This window comes from Rattus norvegicus, chromosome 1 (assembly GCF_021556685.1).
Source record: "Rattus norvegicus strain SHRSP/BbbUtx chromosome 1, alternate assembly SHRSP_T2T, whole genome shotgun sequence".
Lineage (NCBI taxonomy): Eukaryota > Metazoa > Chordata > Mammalia > Rodentia > Muridae > Rattus > Rattus norvegicus.
This window is the reverse complement of record NC_141534.1, coordinates 171,909,482-171,917,963: the sequence shown is the minus strand read 5'-3', so window position 1 is coordinate 171,917,963 and position 8,482 is coordinate 171,909,482.

Here is an 8,482-nt window from a genome sequence, read left to right as displayed (position 1 = left end):
ACTCAGGTATCAAAAACAATGACTTTATGAAATTCGTAAGCAAATGGTTGGAACTGGAAAATATCATCCTGCGTGAGCTAACCCAATCACAGAAAGACATATATGGTATGCACTCATTGATAAGTGGCTATTAGCCCAAATGCTTGAATTACCCTAGATGCCTAGAACAAATGAAACTCAAGACGGATTATCAAAATGTGAATGTTTCACTCCTTCTTTAAAAGGGGAACAAGAATACCCTTGGCAGGGAATAGAGAGGCAAAGATTAAAACAGAGACTGAAGGAACACCCATTCAGAGCCTGCCCCACATGTGGCCCATACATATACAGCCACCCAATTAGACAAGATTGATTAAGCAAAGAAGTGCAGACCGACAGGAGCTGGATGTAGATCGCTCCTGAGAGACACAGCCAGAATACAGCAAATACAGAGGCGAATGCCAGCAGCAAACCACTGAACTGAGAATAGGACCCCCGTTGAAGGAATCAGAGAAAGAACTGGAAGAGCTTGAAGGGGCTCGAGACCCCATATGTACAACAATGCCAAGCAACCAGAGCTTCCAAGGACTAAGCCACTACCTAAAGACTATACATGGACTGACCCTGGACTCTGACCTCATAGGTAGCAATGAATATCCTAGTAAGAGCACCAGTGGAAGGGGAAGCCCTGGGTCCTGCTAAGACTGAACCCCCAGTGAACTAGACTGTTGGGGGGAGGGCGGCAATGTGGGGAGGATGGGGAGGGGAACACCCATAAGGAAGGGGAGCGGGGAGGGGGATGTTTGCCCGGAAACCGGGAAAGGGAATAACACTCGAAATGTATACAAGAAATACTCAAGTTAATAAAAAAAGGAAAAAAACAAAAAATAAAAACAAAAAAACAAAAACAAAAAAAGTCAAATTAAAACTACTTCTTTGAGATTTCATCTTACTCAGGTCACTATGGCCAAGGCTTAACCAATAATTAAAGAGATAACAAATGACAGTGACAACGCAGAGAATGGGAACCCTTATTTGCTTTTGGTGAAATTTTAAACTGGTCCATTTACTACAGCATGGAGTATTCTCAAAAGAGTTAAATGTAGATCTACCATGTAACTTAGCTGTATCAATTCTTGCAGTAAACCCTAAGACCCCATCACCCCCTCTAACTCATTCCCTATTGCTCCCTCTTCCTCTCAAATTCATTATTTCTTTCTCTTTAATTATCATTGTCTCACACAAATGCACATATAGACATACACCACATATTGAATTTATTTAGTTTTGCTCATATGTATATATTTTTAGGGCTGACCACTTGAGATTAGATAATTTAGCAGGGAGCTTGTACCTAGAGAAAATGGATTCTCCCTTTCTCTGCAGCCATATCTTTCATGTATCTCTTCATTTGTGGTCAAAGATCAGCTGGATAGGACTGCTGTACAGAACTAAATGGAGTACATATACAATACCTTAAATTACTTCCAGATTATTAGGGACAAATTATCTATAATTGCATTTTAAAACAAGGCCAACAGCAATATGAGTTCAGACCAAATAGCATTTGTATACCAGACTGATTGAGGGGATAGCGGGTCAAACAGGTGTTTTCCACTGGAATACTTGACAAGGTGGTATCTTGTATGATTGCTTCATTAAAATTAGTGTTTATTAAAGAAGAAATGTAATCTATTTCTGAAGCATCAATTATTATAAAGATAGTTTAACAAATTACCATACAAATGGGAGAAAAATGAGAAATCTGGACCATATTATCTATAGCATTAGTAGTTTATTCATTACAAAAGATATTTTCAGGGATCCTTTACTCTAGAAATGGCTGTACCATTGTTGCTTTGGGAACAAGAAAGGCCATCTATATTTTGCAGTAATTATAGCTACCAAATGGATCTCAGTACTTAAAACACTAACATTGAAAATAAAAACTCTGTGTTAAAATGATGACTTTTGTCAAACTTCTGGAAAAGGTTGTACATTGAAATGGAAGTTTCATCTTTTTTCCCCCAAGGTTGAATAATTGGCTTTATAGTGAGACACCTATTACTGAGGGAGATTAGTTTTGGTAAGATGGTAAGATGATGGATAACAGAATATACTGATGTATTGTGGCCTATAAATCATATGTGAAGTGTTTGGTGCTCAGTGGGGAAATGGGTAAAACTTTTCCAACTCTGAGAACTGCGACTATAGACCACAACTGGGGACCAAGTTTTCACTTACAGAACAGAGAGCTTAGGAATTAGGTCAAAACCAGACAGTTAAGCCTTTAAGTCTCTGATCTTTTTTATTTCTCAATTTTCTGTCTTATCCCCACTTGATAAAACTTCAATGGCTCTCATAACCTATGCCAACCATAACATCATCATCATTATCATCAACAACAACAAAAGAAACCAACAAAAAAAACAACAACCACAAAAAAAAAAAAAACCCAGCAAAGTTTCCCAACACTCACCACTTTGTTTTCATCTTTGATTGACTTAGTTTGCTCTGAATCTTAGGATTTTGACTCATCACTTTTGTCTGAATTAGGTAAGATGTTTGAGCCAAATCAGAAACCATCATTGATTAACATCCAAATATAGTCTTTAAAAGAGTGAGATATTGACAACTCTTCTATATAGTGATACTTGCTCGCTAACAAAAGCATCACACATTGCAGTGTGGGAGAGATCAACTTATGAAAGAAAAATGGTTTTGACTCAACCGAGAAACTCATAAGGAAAATTGATCCTTATTTTTATACCCTATGTAAAAATCAATTTTGGGCAGGTCTTCCTGGTTGCTGCCGCTGCAGAGAGCCCGTGGGCAGAACCCCACGAGTGAACCTGAGCCTCGGGACAACAGGTAAGACCAAATTTTCTGCTGCAAGAAAGCTGCCTGGTGAGCTTGGGACACACGGAAGCAGAATTTCTCTAGGACCGGGCACGTTCTGTGTTCACCGGAAGTCCCACACCCGCGGATCCCGGCCCGCAGCAGCTCTCTGCTCCCAGACCCGGTGAGAGAGAGACCCAACCGCCTGGTCAGGTGGGCACTCCTGAGGCTGCAGAGCGGAAGAGACCACCAACTCTGCTCACCCCTGCCCACATCCCTGGCCCAAGAGGAAACTGTATAAGGCCTCTGGGCTCCCGTGGGGGAGGGCCCAGGAGCTGCAGGACCCCTGCCTGAGACACCACCGGAACCTGAAAGAAACAGACCGGATAAACAGTTCTCTGCACCCAAATCCCGTGGGAGGGAGAGCTAAACCTTCAGAGAGGCAGACAAGCCTGGGAAACCAGAAGAGACTGCTCGCTGCACACACATCTCGGCCAGAGGAAAAAGCCAAAGACCATGTGGAACCCTGGTGCACTGAAGCTCCCGGAAGGGGCGGCACAGGTCTTCCTGGTTGCTGCCGCTGCAGAGAGCCCGTGGGCAGCACCCCACGAGCGAACTTGAGCCTCAGGACCACAGGTAAGACCAAATGTTCTGCTGCAAGAAAGCTGCCTGGTGAACTCAAAACACAGGCCCACAGGAACAACTGAAGACCTGTAGAGAGGAAAAACTACACGCCCGAAAGCAGAACACTCTGTCCCCATAACTGACTGAAAGAGAGGAAAACAGGTCTACAGCACTCCTGACACACAGGCTTATAGGACAGTCTAGCCACTGTCAGAAATAGCAGAACAAAGTAACACTAGAGATAATCTGATGGCGAGAGGCAAGCGCAGGAACCCAAGCAACAGAAACCAAGACTACATGGCACCATCGGAGCCCAATTCTCCCATCAAAACAAACATGGAATATCCAAACACACCAGAAAAGCAAGATCTAGTTTCAAAATCATATTTGATCATGATGCTGGAGGACTTCAAGAAAGACATGAAGAACTCCCTTAGAGAACAAGTAGAAGCCTACAGAGAGGAATCGCAAAAATGCCTGAAAGAATCGCAAAAATCCCTGAAAGAATTCCAGGAAAACATAAATAAACAAGTAGAAGCCCATAGAGAGGAGACACAAAAATCCCTGAAAGAATTCCAGGAAAACATAAAGAAACAAGTAGAAGCCCATAGAGAAGAGACACAAAAATCCCTGAAAGAATTCCAGGAAAACACAATCAAACAGTTGAAGGAATTAAAAATGGAAATAGAAGCAATAAAGAAAGAACACATGGAAACAACCCTGGATATAGAAAACCAAAAGAAGGGACAAGGAGCTGTAGATACAAGCTTCACCAACAGAATACAAGAGATGGCAGAGAGAATCTCAGGAGCAGAAGATTCCATAGAAATCATTGACACAACTGTCAAAGATAATGTAAAGCAGAAAAAGCTACTGGTCCAAAACATACAGGAAATCCAGGACTCAATGAGAAGATCAAACCTAAGGATAATAGGTATAGAAGAGAGTGAAGACTCCCAGCTCAAAGGACCAGTAAATATCTTCAACAAAATCATAGAAGAAAACTTCCCTAACCCAAAAATAGAGATACCCATAGACATACAAGAAGCATACAGAACTCCAAATAGATTGGACAAGAAAAGAAACACCTCCCGTCACATAATTGTCAAAACACCAAACGCACAAAATAAAGAAAGAATATTAAAAGCAGTAAGGGAAAAAGGTCAAGTAACATATAAAGGCAGACCTATCAGAATCACACCAGACTTTTCGCCAGAAACTATGAAGGCCAGAAGATCCTGGACTGATGTCATACAGACCCTAAGAGAACACAAATGCCAGCCCAGGTTACTGTATCCAGCAAAACTCTCAATTAACATTGATGGAGAAACCAAGATATTCCATGACAAAACCAAATTTACACAATATCTTTCTACAAATCCAGCACTACAAAGGATAATAAATGGTAAAGCCCAACATAAGGAGGCAAGCTATACCCTAGAAGAAGCAAGAAACTAATCGTCTTGGCAACAAAACAAAGAGAATGAAAGCACACAAACATAACCTCACATCCAAATATGAATATAAAGGGAAGCAATAATCACTATTCCTTAATATCTCTCAATATCAATGGCCTCAACTCCCCAATAAAAAGACATAGATTAACCAACTGGATATGCAAGGAGGACCCTGCATTCTGCTGCCTACGGGAAACACACCTCAGAGACAAAGACAGACACTACCTCAGAGTGAAAGGCTGGAAAACAACTTTCCAAGCAAATGGTCAGAAGAAGCAAGCTGGAGTAGCCATTCTAATATCAAATAAAATCAATTTCCAACTAAAAGTCATCAAAAAAGATAAGGAAAGACACTTCATATTCATCAAAGGAAAAGTCCACCAAGATGAACTCTCAAACCTAAATATCTATGCCCCAAATACAAGGGCACCTACATACGTAAAAGAAACCTTACTAAAGCTCAAAACACACATTGCACCTCACACAATAATAGTGGGAGATTTCAACACCCCACTCTCATCAATGGACAGATCATGGAAACAGAAATTAAACAGTGATGTCGACAGACTAAGAGAAGTCATGAGCCAAATGGACTTAACGGATATTTATAGAACATTCTATCCTAAAGCAAAAGGATATACCTTCTTCTCAGCTCCTCATGGTACTTTCTCCAAAATTGACCATATAATTGGTCAAAAAACGGGCCTCAACAGGTACAGAAAGATAGAAATAATCCCATGCGTGCTATCGGACCACCACGGCCTAAAACTGGTCTTCAATAACAATAAGGGAAGAATGCCCACATATACGTGGAAATTGAACAATGCTCTACTCAATGATAACCTGGTCAAGGAAGAAATAAAGAAAGAAATTAAAAACTTTTTAGAATTTAATGAAAATGAAGATACAACATACCCAAACTTATGGGACACAATGAAAGCTGTGCTAAGAGGAAAACTCATAGCGCTGAGTGCCTGCAGAAAGAAACAGGAAAGAGCATATGTCAGCAGCTTGACAGCACACCTAAAAGCTCTAGAACAAAAAGAAGTAAATACACCCAGGAGGAGTAGAAGGCAGGAAATAATCAAACTCAGAGCTGAAATCAACCAAGTAGAAACAAAAAGGACCATAGAAAGAATCAACAGAACCAAAGGTTGGTTCTTTGAGAAAATCAACAAGATAGATAAACCCTTAGCCAGACTAACGAGAGGACACAGAGAGTGCGTCCAAATTAACAAAATCAGAAATGAAAAGGGAGACATAACTACAGATTCAGAGGAAATTCAAAAAATCATCAGATCTTACTATAAAAACCTATATTCAACAAAACTTGAAAATCTTCAGGAAATGGACAATTTCCTAGACAGATACCAGGTATCGAAGTTAAATCAGGAACAGATAAACCAGTTAAACAACCCCATAACTCCTAAGGAAATAGAAGCAGTCATTCAAGGTCTCCCAACCAAAAAGAGCCCAGGTCCAGACGGGTTTAGTGCAGAATTCTATTAAACCTTCATAGAAGACCTCATACCAATATTATCCAAACTATTCCACAAAATTGAAACAGATGGAGCACTACTGATTCCTTCTACGAAGCCACAATTACTCTTATATCTAAACCACACAAAGACACAACAAAGAAAGAGAACTTCAGACCAATTTCCCTTATGAATATCGACGCAAAAATACTCAATAAAATTCTGGCAAACCGAATTCAAGAGCACATCAAAACAATCATCCACCATGATCAAGTAGGCTTCATCCCAGGCATGCAGGGATGGTTTAATATACGGAAAACCATCAACGTGATCCATTATATAAACAAACTGAAAGAACAAAACCACATGATCATTTCATTAGATGCTGAGAAAGCATTTGACAAAATTCAACACCCCTTCATGATAAAAGTCCTGGAAAGAATAGGAATTCAAGGCCCATACCTAAACATAGTAAAAGTCATATACAGCAAACCAGTTGCTAACATTAAACTAAATGGAGAGAAACTTGAAGCAATCCCACTAAAATCAGGGACTAGACAAGGCTGCCCACTCTCTCCCTACTTATTCAATATAGTTCTTGAAGTTCTAGCCAGAGCAATCAGACAACAAAAGGAGATCAAGGGGATACAGATCGGAAAAGAAGAGGTCAAAATATCACTATTTGCAGATGACATGATAGTATATTTAAGTGATCCCAAAAGTTCCACCAGAGAACTACTAAAGCTGATAAACAACTTCAGCAAAGTGGCTGGGTATAAAATTAACTCAAATAAATCAGTTGCCTTCCTCTATACAAAAGAGAAACAAGCCGAGAAAGAAATTAGGGAAACGACACCCTTCATAATAGACCCAAATAATATAAAGTACCTCGGTGTGACTTTAACAAAGCAAGTAAAAGATCTGTACAATAAGAACTTCAAGACACTGAGGAAAGAAATTGAAGAAGACCTCAGAAGATGGAAAGATCTCCCATGCTCATGGATTGGCAGGATTAATATAGTAAAAATGGCCATTTACCAAAAGCAATCTACAGATTCAATGCAATCCCCATCAAAATACCAATCCAATTCTTCAAAGAGTTAGACAGAACAATTTGCAAATTCACCTGGAATGACAAAAAACCCAGGATAGCTAAAGCTATCCTCAACAATAAAAGGACTTCAGGGGGAATCACTATCCCTGAACTCAAGCAGTATTACAGAGCAATAGTGATAAAAACTGCATGGTATTGGTACAGAGACAGACAGATAGACCAATGGAATAGAATTGAAGACCCAGAAATGAACCCACACACCTACGGTCACTTCATTTTTGACAAAGGAGCCAAAACCATCCAATGGAAAAAAGATAGCATTTTCAGCAAATGGTGCTGGTTCAACTGGAGGGCAACATGTAGAAGAATGCAGATCGATCCATGCTTATCACCCTGTACAAAGCTTAAGTCCAAGTGGATCAAGGACCTCCACATCAAACCAGACACACTCAAACTAATAGAAGAAAAACTAGGGAAGCATCTGGAACACATAGGCACTGGAAAAAATTTCCTGAACCAAACACCAATGGCTTATGCTCTAAGATCAAGAATCGACAAATGGGATCTCATAAAACTGCAAAGCTTCTGTAAGGCAAAGGACACTGTGGTTAGGACAAAACGGCAACCAACAGATTGGGAAAAGATCTTTACCAATCCTACAACAGATAGAGGCCTTATATCCAAAATATACAAAGAACTCAAGAAGTTAGACCGCAGGGAAACAAATAACCCTATTAAAAAATGGGGTTCAGAGCTAAACAAAGAATTCACAGCTGAGGAATGCCGAATGGCTGAGAAACACCTAAAGAAATGTTCAACATCTTTCGTCATAAGGGAAATGCAAATCAAAACAACCCTGAGGTTTCACCTCACACCAGTGAGAATGGCTAAGATCAAAAACTCAGGTGACAGCAGATGCTGGCGAGGATGTGGAGAAAGAGGAACACTCCTCCATTGTTGGTGGGATTGCAGACTGGTAAAACCATTCTGGAAATCAGTCTGGAGGTTCCTCAGAAAATTGGACATTGAACTGCCTGAGGATCCAGCTATAC